Source organism: Salvia hispanica, unplaced genomic scaffold, assembly GCF_023119035.1.
Source record: "Salvia hispanica cultivar TCC Black 2014 unplaced genomic scaffold, UniMelb_Shisp_WGS_1.0 HiC_scaffold_348, whole genome shotgun sequence".
Lineage (NCBI taxonomy): Eukaryota > Viridiplantae > Streptophyta > Magnoliopsida > Lamiales > Lamiaceae > Salvia > Salvia hispanica.
In genome coordinates this window covers 68631-82811 of record NW_025952078.1, presented here as the reverse complement: position 1 = coordinate 82811, position 14181 = coordinate 68631, and the positions used below count along the sequence as shown (strand labels likewise).

The window sequence follows — 14181 nt, the reverse complement described above, 5'->3', positions numbered from 1 at the left end:
TAATGGGACTAACATAATATTACCATGAGAATATTAATGTAATTACAAACAAATGAAGCCCAAAAACACTGAAATATACAGTTACAATAAGCTCTACAGCCCTAACCAAACTGATTTTGCAACTGCACTAAGGTATATGTTTACTAATAAGCCAACTAATATTTACATTTTACACCAAGAGCTAACTTTTTCATGAGCATGATCTTATAAGGCCTAGATTGTAAAGGAATTTTTCAGATCTTGAGCGAAAGATGCTACCTAGAGAGAATCCGCCGCTCTGCTGAGGCGGTGAGGTTGAGTAGGCATCCTCCTTCACGCGTAGTATGGTCATCCCGATTTCTTTCCTCACTGCCTCGATGGTCTCATTTTTGACGGTGCTTCCCGATGCATCAGTCACGTAGAAAATGTTCACTGCCTGCGTGCCCTCGTTGTGACCTCAGCTCGGGTGACTGAAGGCCATTTTCCCTGAATATACGGGTGCAATCTGACAAAAGGCCAGCTCGGTCATCACTGCATAGTTCCAATTTTATCCCCTGCATTACAAATATGCAAAGTCATATGGAATCCCTTAGTAAAAAACATAGTTTTTTTTTTCCAATTGTACCTCAGATGATCTCCTTTAATTGCTGCTTCGAGGCAATGAACTAGGCGCTGTCTTTCAGCTTCTGAACTAATGGGGCATCCGTCCCTATGTCGGATGAAATATTCCTAGCAACGATACAGAGTGAAAGTAAGACAGACAAGAACCAGATAAAGTTTTAGACTGCTCTGAATATACGGTAAAATGTTACCTGTTGAGCCTCCGGCCCTTCGCCATTTACAGTTCCATGGAAGATCGCGTATTGCATATCGGTTATGGTGCATACTGTATCAAAGAGGAGCTTAGGACGATCGGGCAGCTCATGTGCACCACCGTGTATCCTTTTCTACACAGTTTTCGACAGTCACGAGGGCTTGATCCGTTCATCTGTCACACTACCAGCATCTTGATTGTCGTAATCACGGTCAGCATACAACATTTGATGCAGCCTTCTCTGAGTCTGAGTGGAACCAACGGAGACAGATGTATTGGCGCTTCTCCATTTTCTGGTGCCTTTTAAGACATAGAGAAGAAGCTGCTTGATGTTATCGAGCCGATCAGTTTCATCTATTGGCAAGCCATTTGCTGCATCAGTGATGTAAACAACGGAAGCCATTCTTGAGTTGTGGGTCCATACTTCTGCGGCAACTACATTGCACTTATGGTCAGCAAGAACGGCAAAGATCTCTGATAGCAATCCTGGTCTGTCTGGACCAGATAACTCAATCATTGTATGCTCTGTAGCGGACTGCACCCCAACAGATCTCTCCAACGCTCGGAAGCTGCACCCTCTTGGTCCCAACGACTGTAATATAGTAAAAGAGTGCTTTTTTTTTATCGATCATACAATAGAAATCAGGACCTATGACATTTAGACGTAGATATGATTCGTGATGCATTTTTTCCTGTGAAATCATCTTCTAGTTCTAAACTGCATTGCATATAATACTGATCATACAATAGAAATCAGGACCTATGACATTTAGACTGTAGATATGATTCAGTGATGCATTTTTTCCTGTGAAATCATCTTCTAGTTCTAAACTGCATTGCATATAATACTAATCGCAACAATTAGCGGGGAAAAAGAACATAAAACCTCAATAGGAAAGCCAACAAAGGGACTTGACAACATAAACATCAGCATTCATAAATTCTCCCAAACTTAACAGTTAACAATCCATATAATCTATACGAATCAATGATTTTTCTGGACAAAAAGAGTTGTATGAATATCCCCGTTGAACTTTCTCCGAAAATGTTATCATCATAAACCTTATTCCCGAACTCATCCGTGACATGAAAAACTGCATTTCGACACCAAAAAAAACAAGTAGCCTTTCAGCACAAAAAACTTCATCACATTCCCAATCAATAAAAAAAGATTCAGCAAAATTCACCATCCATAAACCATCCACCATCCGAGAAAATGTAACCCCTCTTGATTTGCAGATTCAGATCAGTAAGAACTTGCACCACCTCCAACAGACTTCCCTCTTATTAGCACTGTCAACCTACAAATTTTCCCCAAAAATCACCCTAATAAACCTAATTCCTTTTCAATCAAACAGTGACAGAATATTCCAAATTCGAAGCAAAACAACATAATTCTGATACCTTAATCAGCGTTGCCTTCTCATCAAATGCGTTGTCAATAGTTACCCTACACAATCCCCAAATCAAGACAAAGATTGAATCGAATTTTCATCAAACAAAAACACAGAATGTAATTTCCAGCATGCAATTTTCGAATTCAGATAAAAAAAACAGAAAAATGATGAGAATTGAAGAAGACTAAAGAAATGGTTGTTACCTCGGTGGATTCATTCTAGAAAAAAGCTTCTCGAACTCGTCATCGACACTGACTGATGAAGACGAGCAATACATTTCTCGGAAAAAGAATTTTTAAGGGAAGAGAATAAAAAATATTTTCTGGGGTCAGAAATTCAGAGGCTAAAACGACTGAAAAATTGAATCTTGCTGAATTGTGAGGAGGAAAAAAGGAAAGGGGGAGAAGGTAATTTGGGTGAGAAATGGGACAGTGAATTTTGGAGGACTGTTTAATTTGTTTTCTTATTTTTTTTGGAGGGAAAATTTGAAGTGATAAAATGCACATTTTTAAAAAAATGTGTGTGTGAGAGGTTTTTATAAAAATAAAATGACGGTGCGCGTCGCGTGATTGGCCGAGGCAAGTGTGACGTCCGCGGCCGGTGCTCCCCTCTCAAGGGCTTAAGCCGCTATAAAGCGAATAAATTTCATTATTTTAACTTGTACTAGTTATTGACCGATTTTTAGTATTTTGAGTGAACTGTAGTGCAAAATAGTGACCAGCAGCGGCCATCGCCACCGAGTTCACTGACCTGTCATGCATTTGCGGACATAAATACAAATAATGTGGGCCTTAATATATTATTTTTGTGTGAATCGTTGTGCAACATCTTGTTTGTATCACATTAAAATACGTGATTATGCCACTCGTAAAATACAATTTTCAGCGTTTCATGTTGTGATACGATGCCGGTGTTAAGGGTGCCCCATTATTTTTACACTATCAATGCAAAGTAATTTTATTTTATTTTCTTTATAATCTCGTTCTTGTGAAATAGTATAGCTAATAAAACGTAATTTAATTGGCCATATGGGATCATATTTTTAGTTTTGTAATTGCATTACATAATCACAATTTGCATAGGTAAAGTTGACCGTGAGACAATATGTGCGTGCCTCAACGTAATACAATAAATAATTAAACATAAAGTCGATGTAGATCTTTTGACTAATTCCATATCTAAATTTTAGGAGCCAATTAGTTAATCATGACTAAGATTATAATCTAATTAGGAGAAAATGTAACAAATCAATGGACTAATTCCTCCGTTTAGATCCTCGTATTCTTTATGATTTGTCATTTTTCATTTTTTCAAAATAAAATACTATATCAACTAGAGGTACTCTATAATAAATCATATCTTGCTACCTCAAAATTACATAATCGTGGAAGTTAGTTAATCTTAATTATTTACTGATTTGATCCAGATTATAATTTTGAATATTTAACTTCTCACTTTCCAGATAACAGGCCAATCCAATTTGATATATCCTATAATATTTTCAATTATACTACTTTATATTTACAGAGAAAGAAATATAATTTCTTATTCTATATAGGAATACTAATCTTTAACTATTATCATTGGCTGAAACACTAAAGCGTGAGGGAGGGTTTAAGCCTTCCCAAATTATTATTTTTTATTTTTTTAGTTGTATAATTTTATAATTTTGTTATTATTCTGTGTGAATTAATGTGCAAAAGCCCTACTAAAATGATAAAGTATAAGAAAATTATTATCACATCTCAAATTTGAATATATAGCCCCTGCCATGACAATTTTCTGCATCAGATTCTAATAAGTGAATCTTATATTAAACCGTATTTATCAACGTATATGGAATAATGACATACTATAATGTACATAAATTGATCCATGAATATTAATGAATCTGAAATGAATATTAAAGTATATTACATACATATTCTCCAGTAATAATAAAGGAAAATATTATCTTTCCAAGCAGATTTAGAAACAGCTTCCTTGAATACCTCCATAATTATCTAAAAAAACAAACTGCAAGTCATGTGTGAATTTAATGATTAAATGTAAATTAATCCAATCCCATCTTTGACTAAATAGAGGAATTAGATATGTTTCACACATTTTTATTGATTTCCTACTAATTTTGATTGCCCATTTTAAAATGAATAATTGTGAATCATTTTCTCTAAAATCAATGTTGACAAATGACAGATATGTAGAAAGAAAATAGTGTCACTTATATTAGAATGTTTTAATGAGAATCTTGTTTGTCGATTTCTTATCAAGTATGTAAACAATGTACTTTAGTGCAATAATAAGAAATTTAATTATTCATCTTAAATATTATATTGAGGTGTTGAATGTACAATAATGTGATTATGTGACACTAAATCTAATTTGGATTCCAACTTCAAGTGTATTGTGTGTGGGCAAGCAATTGGTAAATAAACCTGATTTATGATAAATGTTTTTATATGAAAATGATTTGCAATTGTTTTTGTAAATTATTGTACTTATATACAATTAATATTTTGGGTGATATGGAATTCTAGTTTCGTTCTTAATATTTCTTTTTTATCATTTTTGTTAATTTTTTTATATTTAATTGGTGGAGTAGGTTGCATTTTTATTTTTTCAGTTTGTACTTTTATTAATGTTGTGTAATTTGTTTAGTATTTAAATTCTATTTTGTGTGTTGTACTAATTTTAATTTTATATTCCGTTGCTTCAATTTTGCTAGTAGTATTTTTTTTATTTCAAACAATTAATTAACTTTATTCTTAATTACATATTATTAATTTTAAACCCAATTTATTTAGTAATACTATTTATTTTATTAAAATGAAATTATAATGCAAAATAGTGTATTTAGGAAAATATAATGTGCCTACAAATGCTTACGAGTACATTAATTCACCTTCAAAGTCACAATAATTCAACATAAATCTTTTGCTAAATCTAATCAACAAAAGGTGAAGTCAATAATGAACTCAAAAAAATACCTAAAACAAGAATTCCTCATTTGTAAGCTAGAAAAAATGATCAAGATTTCATTCATCAACGCCAACATCACCCCATTTAACGTTTTGCCTAGCCGCAAGGTAATGTGCCCGACCGGGCCTCGGCTCCCGTACGGATAGTACTCCGGGATCACCTTCTTCTCCTCGATCTCCTTCAACACCGGCGTGAAGAGCGACCAAGCAGCATCTAGCTCGCCGCTCCTGATGAAGAGCCTCGTCGCCTTCGATGGCATCTAGAACGAGCCTCTCGTACGCATCCGGTATCTCCTTGGCGTACCTATCGACCATAACAACGACGCATTAGTCAAGAATTTCGAACCGGAATCTTTTCAACGGTTGCAAAGATGTTTTCGATATACCTTGCTTTATAGAGAAGATTGAGATTACTTCGGTCCCAAACGCATTCCAAGCCCCGGAACCTTGTTATTGATCTTCAGATATATCGCTTCATCGGGCTGGACACGGATTACGAGCTCATTTGTTGCCCGGTCAGTGTTAGTGCCGAAGTTCCGGTTGTATAAATTGCCAGGAACGTGTCTAAACTGGACTCGTATCTCAGCCCTGTGAGGCGAAAAAAGTGAAATACAACAAAAAAAGTTGGGTCGATAAAGATACGAACTTTTCTAACCTCCTATCGTGCAAGGCTTTCCCGGCCTTCATTAGGAAAGGTACGCCATCCCATCGAGCATTATCGATGAATAGCGCTGCAGCTGCAAAAGTCGGGGTTAAGCTATCCTCAGGCACTGTTTTGTCATCTGTATATCCGGGATACGACTGCCCTCCTCTCGTGTGACCCTTGTATTGTCCTACGACAACATCATCTACGTGTATAGGCCTCATGGACCGCAAGACTTTAACCTGATCGATCAAAATTAGTCGCGAACCTTAATGGAGAACTTCATTCACACATTTAGGATAAACGGAAATACCTTTTCGTTTCTGATATCTTCGGCATCCAAGCTCACTGGCGTCTCCATGGCGAACAACGCTAGTATTTGGAGGAGATGGTTCTGCATTATATCTCTGATGATTCCGTAGTGATCGAAGTAACTGAAACAAACACATGAAACGATTTAGTGGGAGAAAGTTCGGAGGGAAGTTTGGTGCCAGTTCGACGTTTCATATTTACCCTCCTCTTCCTTCGGTCCCAAAGTCCTCCGAGAATATCAGCTGAACATTCCTTATATACTTTCTTGACCATAACGGCTCGAAAATAAGGTTGGAGAAGCGTAAGACGGAAAGGTTCTCCACTAGCTCCTTTCCGAGATAATGATCTATCCTGCAGGTGTAAACGAGACACAGAAACGCACATGTCAAACACTGGAAACTCACTCGTGTACGATTACAATGCAATCTATGCAACAACGTAAGTTACCTAAAATTTGGTCCTCCTCTAAGTATTGTTTGAGAGATCTAGTCAATGCAGCGGAGGAATCAGAGTCTCGACCAAAAGGTTTCTCGACAATGACCCTGGTCCATCCATTAGCTGAAGAGGCAGAACGACTAGCACATTTTACAGCATCTACGAATATGTTTGGTGGGATTGATAAGTAGAAAAGTCGATTTGAAATCCTTCCAGCCTACAGAATCAAATCATTACAATTAAATACAAGGGACGTATTCTCCAACCTGAACAACTTTATCCTATCTCAAATGGAAGTTTGTCACTTCCACATTATGATCCGGGCTTGTTTACCATTTCCTCATTTATCACTAAAGACTCGGTGTATAGAATAGCTCTAAGTAATTTAAAATACACATAAATATGAAGCGTGAAGAATCATCTAAACGAATAAAAACCAACCAGAATCCACAACAACCATAATAAGCACATATCTATTAGAAACCTCCAATTTCTAACTAATATAAGCTATGTTGAGTGTACTACCTCATGCTCCTTGAGCTTCCCATCAAGCTGTGTAAAATTTTCCTCAGAGTCATAGTTACCAGAGTGGTAGAAACACCTCTTCAAGAACTGATCCATCTTTTCACCACAATTTTCCCTACAGAAAACACGAACCATAAGGATCATTTCCTGGGGACTAATCCTAACGTAGGCAATAACTAGCAGCAATACCTCTTGTCGATCCTGCAAGTGAGCGTCCTGCTAACCATATCTCTCAATTCCGCATCAGTCATCTTACTACGGGCATAACCAAAGATAGTGAAGTGCTGAAATCAACCAAAAAACATATCAATATCAAGCACCACATGCCAAAACTTTCATATTCAATCTTCGATTTTGCAATGAATACGCATCTCGACACAATGGCATGGATAACGGGCACACCTCAGGAAGACAATCCTCGTAGTAGAGTGCAAAAAGAGCAGGAAATATCTTCTTCTTGGCAAGGTCCCCAGAGGCCCCTACAATAGTAATACTGACAGTCGAACCATCACCCTTCGCATCCGAATCAACGGTGTTTTCATCTTCTTCCGGAGGATTAACTGTCAACAACCCCTCCTTCAATTCCTTAGGATAAGAAGCTTCATTGGTGGCAACCAATTTTGTTGCCAAAGCACCTAAACAGCTCAAAATTTTAGATACAACTGCAAAAATGTGAGTACTAAATCTCAATATTTCACAGAATTCAGCATAACAAAATGCAGCCTTTTTCCATTTCAAGACTCAATACATTCAATAAAGATGAAACCTAAACATCCCAAATTAGAACATCATCAATAAATCAGCATTCAAGAATTGAAAAGATCAAATTTTTACAAGAGCAATGCGATTGAATTCAAACAAGAACTGACCATCTTGCATGAGAACGGCATCAGGCAGAGAAGGGGTGCATTTGGATCGGAAAGAAACGTTTTTTAACCCAAATTTGTTGTGAGGAATCAGCGAGAAAGGGATGTTTCTATGAATCTGGCGAAACCCAATAGAGGAATTGAGAGAATAAGCGGATGAGGAAGAGGAGCAGCAGTGATTTGGTGAAGGAGAGCAGTCATTTGATCAGTGTTTTGTTCAATCGTTGAACAGCAATGGATTATTGTGATAATTGAAAAGGGAGAAAAGGGGAATGAAGCTTAGGAAATGTCGAAAGGGTTAAACTCTTGACGGCTCCGAAAGGTTGCTTTCTTTCTCCTGATTCTCTGTTGCTATTTGGGCTCCGCCAATGGAATCTCGGGAAGATGCAAATTCAATTTTGCTTTTTTCATTTAATTCGCTATTTTTTACTCTCCATCCCCCAAAATTTGCTACACTTTGACACACACGGATTTTAAGAAATGTAATGAAAAGTGAATTGAAAAAGTTGGTGGGATGTGGGTCCTATTTTTAAAGATAGTTTATAATAAAATGCTGAGTATTTTTAAAAAATTAGTGGAATATGAGTCCACTACCAAAAATAGTAAAAGTGAAGTGTATCAAATTTTCAGGACGGACTAAATGGTAATATGTATCAAATTTTTGGAAGACTTAGTAATTAATAAATATGAATGTGTAAAAATTAAATGTGCCAAACCATGACAAAATATCCGGGAAAATTAGTAATTTTGGTCGTATTATATTATATGAAAAAGAATATAATTAATTTTCCTAAAGATATTTATATAAAAAATGTAACAATTTTTTTATCATTATATATAAACAAGATTCCTGGACCATTGACGTGAAGGCCTTTTTTTCCAATTTGTATTTTTCTTTATTCGATTAACGTTTTCTAAAACTCTATTACTTGAAGTCTTAACACTTATTTGGGCTTTGTGCGACGAGAATTTGGACCTTGCCTATCTTTGTGAACCTATCACTGATCAAATTTTAAAATCTATTGAAAGATAGTTTATGCAATAAATTTCTTTTGCATGTAAGTTACTTATTGCAAAAGTAATTATTTTTATAATCTATCTATCTATACATACATATATAAAAGGCCAGTTTTGGCCTATATTTTGAATATGTATAAATTTTGGGTATAAATTTAAATATTTATAAATTTTGTAACTACCAATCATATATGAATAAATTCTAGAGTAATTATTTTTGCAGTTATTTACCATTACTCTCATGATTGTGTATAATAGGAAGAGAATTAGTAAGAATATACGACTGTTTATATATCTTATTGACACATTATTAAAAATATAAAAGATATATAATCTTGAATTGGATTAAAAAATAAACACCGTTAGTAATACTATTAGAAAATAATTATATTAAATATCATCTATTAATCTATATCTATTTATACATATATAAGAAGAGTTTTAAAAGAAATAACAAAAATTCTATTATAATTTAATTTAAATGTAGTTAGTGCAAAATTGTAAAACATATATTGAAAAAGTATACGGTTTTAAATATGTATAAATTTCTTGAAATTGATGTCCTTTATTATTGTATCAATACTAATCTACTGTATGTTTTAATAAATTTAATTGAGTCGATGTTAGAATTTATTATTTGGTAGGAGATCAATGCTAATATCAATAGATTTAGTGGAGGATTAATTCTTATGATACGTTACATTATATTACTATATACTTTTAAAATATTAATGATATGTTATCCATTTTAATAAACAACATAAAAGCAATATTAATGTTATACGTCTAGGAAAAGTGAAAAGTTTAGATATTTATACTATATTTATATGGTATTTGGTAACTAAAATTTCACTATTTCACCAATTTCTCCTTTATAGAAGATTAGAGTTAGATGCTTTTATTCTTATAATAGGAAAAAACTTTACACCATGCCATGATTCCTTTGCCTTGATCAACCTTAATCTTCTACAAAAGAAATGAACTTTCTAACCTTTGATCTTCTTTAAAAAGAACTAGCGACAAAGAAAAAGGGATAGAAATGTATGTGGTGAAGGGAGTCCTAGGTCGCAAAGAGATGCTAGGTGGCGATAGCATTTCCGACAGACAGAGATTGGAAAAATTTTCATCAACGAAGAAGAATAAAGAGAGGAGGGATGTTGCTTATGTTTCATTTATGTCGTTGAAATAGGTAATGAATTTTCGAAATATAGAGAAATGGAGTAGTATATATATAATGTTGAAAAGCAGTTTTAATTAGGGCTTGATTGTAGGGGTATATTCCTTTTTGAATTGAAAATTTATATATGTGTGATGTTGGAAGCGATTTTCTATGGCTAAATTTTAGATATATTTTTTATATAAGGGCCAAAATTGGTCCGAACATATGCTCATTTTATGATTCTTGGTCATTATCTTTTGAATTTTTGGGTCTTGTACATTTCAAATTGGATCACAATTGGTCCTCCGTTAACAATTCCGTTAATATTTAACGGTCAGCGGGTTTAATCTCATTTTTTGACCAAATTAAACGTTAATTATATTTTTTACTCTCTAATTATATTTATTTATTCTAAACAAAATAATCTATCAATATCTAAAGTGACATGAAGATATTACAAAAATGCCAATTAATTTATTTAACACATGTTTTATGTTATCAACATAATCTTAAAACCAAGAAACCCAACTTCACACGCTTAAGTCAATTTTTAATTCCAAGCGAGTTTTCTGATTTAAAAAAAAGGAGTCGCTATTTTGCAGGTGCAGACTGGTTTTCTCACTCTTCTCTTTCTTCATTTGCAATTGAAGGGTGTAGCTGGTATATAAATAATACCGAGCTTTGTGCTAAGCAGACAGATAAACATGTTCTAAGCAAACATCTATAAATACCACCCACTATTGAGCTTATTGACAAAGCAACAATGTTCTCTCTCTTTTCCGTCTTCACGATGCAGTTGAATCTCGACTCATCAGCACAAATACTAAACAATGTTTCCATTAATACAAAACACGAAAGAACAATGTTACGAGACGAACCAAAGAAAATCATGTCGAATGAAGAAGAGTGAAGGAAAAAGGAAAAGATATGGGAGATCATATTGTTTGACATGAAGAAGGACCAGTCATCAATCAACGTGCGCTGTTCCAATGTGTAAAAACGTACATACAATATTTTTGTAACTCAAAAGATTAATTAGCGTTTTTGCTCGGTAGAGAAAAAACTCTTACAATCTTTCAAAGTAATTGATGATGAAGATAGCAGGTTCAATGAAGAAAGCGATGTTATTACTAAAATTATTATTATCAATAGAGGCTAAGCCAATGAGTGTGGTTGCAAAGTATTGGATATATAAACCATTTAAAGTTTCCGTCATTTTCATATTTAAATATAATAAAAATAAAATGGGTGGATCAGCACGAGGTGTGACACTAGTTGATACTAATACACAATGATTCATGTGTCCACTATTCATTAACTTTTAGTAACTTTAAAAATGTTCAAATCAAATTAAAATTGAAATACCTATAGAGATATAAGTAGATCCGAACAAGTTGAGCTACCAAAAGTATTTTGTCGACATGATATACAAATATTTTATGAAAAATAAAGAATATATTTATATATAGCGAATATTCAAATACTTAAAATCCACGTGCGCCTACCACATGAGACAACATTGTTGCTGTTAGCTATGTGCAAGGTCTTTTTAGGTGGAATCTACGCCAAACTTTTTGATTGAATTATTAACTTCACAAAAATATAAAAGAGGAGTAGTACTCCTAGTATATAATGGTATTTCAGTCAAAGAGTCATATTCATATTTGGATTTTCGCATTACATTTCAGTCGTTGTGGTTATAGCGAAATTTAATATACTTAATTTATTCTTTATTTTATTTTAATTGACAAAATAGCATTACTAAAAATAATTTCACAAAACGAGGTTCAAGTATGAAAGGTATATACCGACAATTCCTTAAAGAAAAATTCGTCTCTTCAGTTATAGTAGTAGTACTTTACTATAATGAAAAGTAGTACTATAAATTTAATTATAATCTTGTTAATGTCTCTTCACTCTCGAGTCCTCGACCAATAGAAAAGTATAAATTCAATTATAATCACAACCTTAATAAAATGAAAACAATGTCGCTTTTTGCAGAAGTGCCTTAAACATAGTAGTATAAAAATCATTTAGAGGTCAAATCAATATATCGGCCTTATAATACGGACCGGCAGTCAAACTATCTTTCTTGAGTCGTTTTCAGCACCAAAACTTGAAGCCCTATATTTCGTGAAAAAAGTGAAAGCACTACCCTTTGTTGATTTATTCATTTTATGCACAAAAGAAATAATTAGAGCTCAAATTTGACTAACAACAAAGTAGACATAACTCATAAGCAACTTATTCATAAAACATTGATAAAAATAACAAAATCAAACGCTTTATCCAAAAACACTACTCCTACATAATAAAATCAATAGACAATTCAGTTACACAAGAAAATATAACGTAATTTTAAATTTATATTCATTTACCTATGAAAAAAAGAAAGGAAAACATAACCAAATGGAAAACATATATCATGACATAAGCTAATGCACACGATTAAAGCAATCTCCTAAACTACGTTATTGACAGTTTTCCAGAATGTAAATCTATCACATAATGTGTTAGTCAGCATTTAATTATTTGATAATTTACAAGCGAAGAAGATTGAGTCAATTTTCGTAATTATGTTTAAGATCAAAGCATTGTCACAACTTCCAACTCAAATGATTTATTCATCTAAGCATGCATAAATTATCTTTCATAAAGTTAAATGTTGAAATAACTACTACTACAGAGTAGGTAAAAGAATTCACTTTCAATTAGGTCTTGGAATGTGATATGTCTGTGGAGAAAAATCAATGTGCATCTCTTCGTTGCTAAGCAAAGATTTTTTTCAACAAATATTATTTAATTGTATATATCTTGCACATGATTATATTGGCCCATTCAACTATTCAAAAATCTAACTCCAGCATGAAAAATGTAAAGCTAAAACCCACTATCCTATGTTTCTTCCTAAAGGACAGATTTTATGTTACTAATTTTCATAAATATCATTTTGAAAATCTTGATGGAGTAATAAAATGGTCGTTGATTATCATTACATATATTAATACAGATATGTCTTTGTAGAACATACATATTTAATTAATTAAATTTTTATATTTAAAATTAATTACTACTATTTAATTATTTAGAAATGAAATGCATGCTTTCTTTCGTCATGCAAATAGTGAAATCCAAATCAGATTTGCAATATTATATGGCCTTTAACTGACGCCACATCGTTCATATATTCTCACATCTGATTCTACTTTATTTTTTGTAGTGAATTAATACGTCACTAATGTGATTAAAGATGAAAAAGTAATTTTGGCCAGTTTTGAAAATTGAAAGCAAAATCTGTTGATAGTATTAAATTTGGTAGTGACACACCAACTATATTGCAGGGCGATTTTATCCTACTATTAACTGGTACTAGAATGTGTGAATATATTTAAATTGATCTCTTTTTAATTTAGATTTACTATGTCTACAACTCATACTCATATGAAAATATCTCAACAACATGCATATTTATTCATATAATTGGAACTTGGAATATGCATTTTTTCCCTATAAGTACTCACATTACAAAAAACGGGTTTTACTGAGCACCCGGCGAGCACACCATTTCTTTTGAAAATACCGAGCAGTTTCGAGCACCATGCTAAAAAGTCGGAAACGTCGAAAATACCGGAAGCCCTGCTAGTAGTTTCCGATCACTAGGGTCTCGGAATGGTTTTAAACTAGGGCATATCACATAACAATAGTGTCTATCTCTAAATAAAATAAAATAAAAAGGAAAAGCAGCAATTGATCAACATCCACCATGATCAAACTACGTTAGCTTTAAACAATTAATCTTTGCTTATTTACTCTTGCAATGAAATCTTCAACCCTTTTGTTCAACATTTTAAGCTGTTCCTCCTCTTCTTCTTTGGCCACTGTTTTTCCCAATCTCACAATCTCAGTTTCACTTCTGCAACTCCTCATCCCCATTTTCTTCTCTTCATTTTTCTTGGTAAATTCCTCTTTTTTAACCCTAGCTGTTTCCTTCTCAACTATCTCCCCATCAAATAAAACCATTCCCATTTCTTCTTCTTCACCCTTAGCTTTCTCCAT

The 14181-nt window shown here is 33.5% G+C and overlaps 2 pseudogenes; both read right to left on the bottom strand.

Moving 5' to 3' along the window:
• Positions 1 to 2566, bottom strand: LOC125198997 (annotated as a pseudogene).
• Positions 2567 to 5225: 2659 nt separating this feature from the next.
• LOC125198987 lies at positions 5226 to 14181 on the bottom strand (annotated as a pseudogene).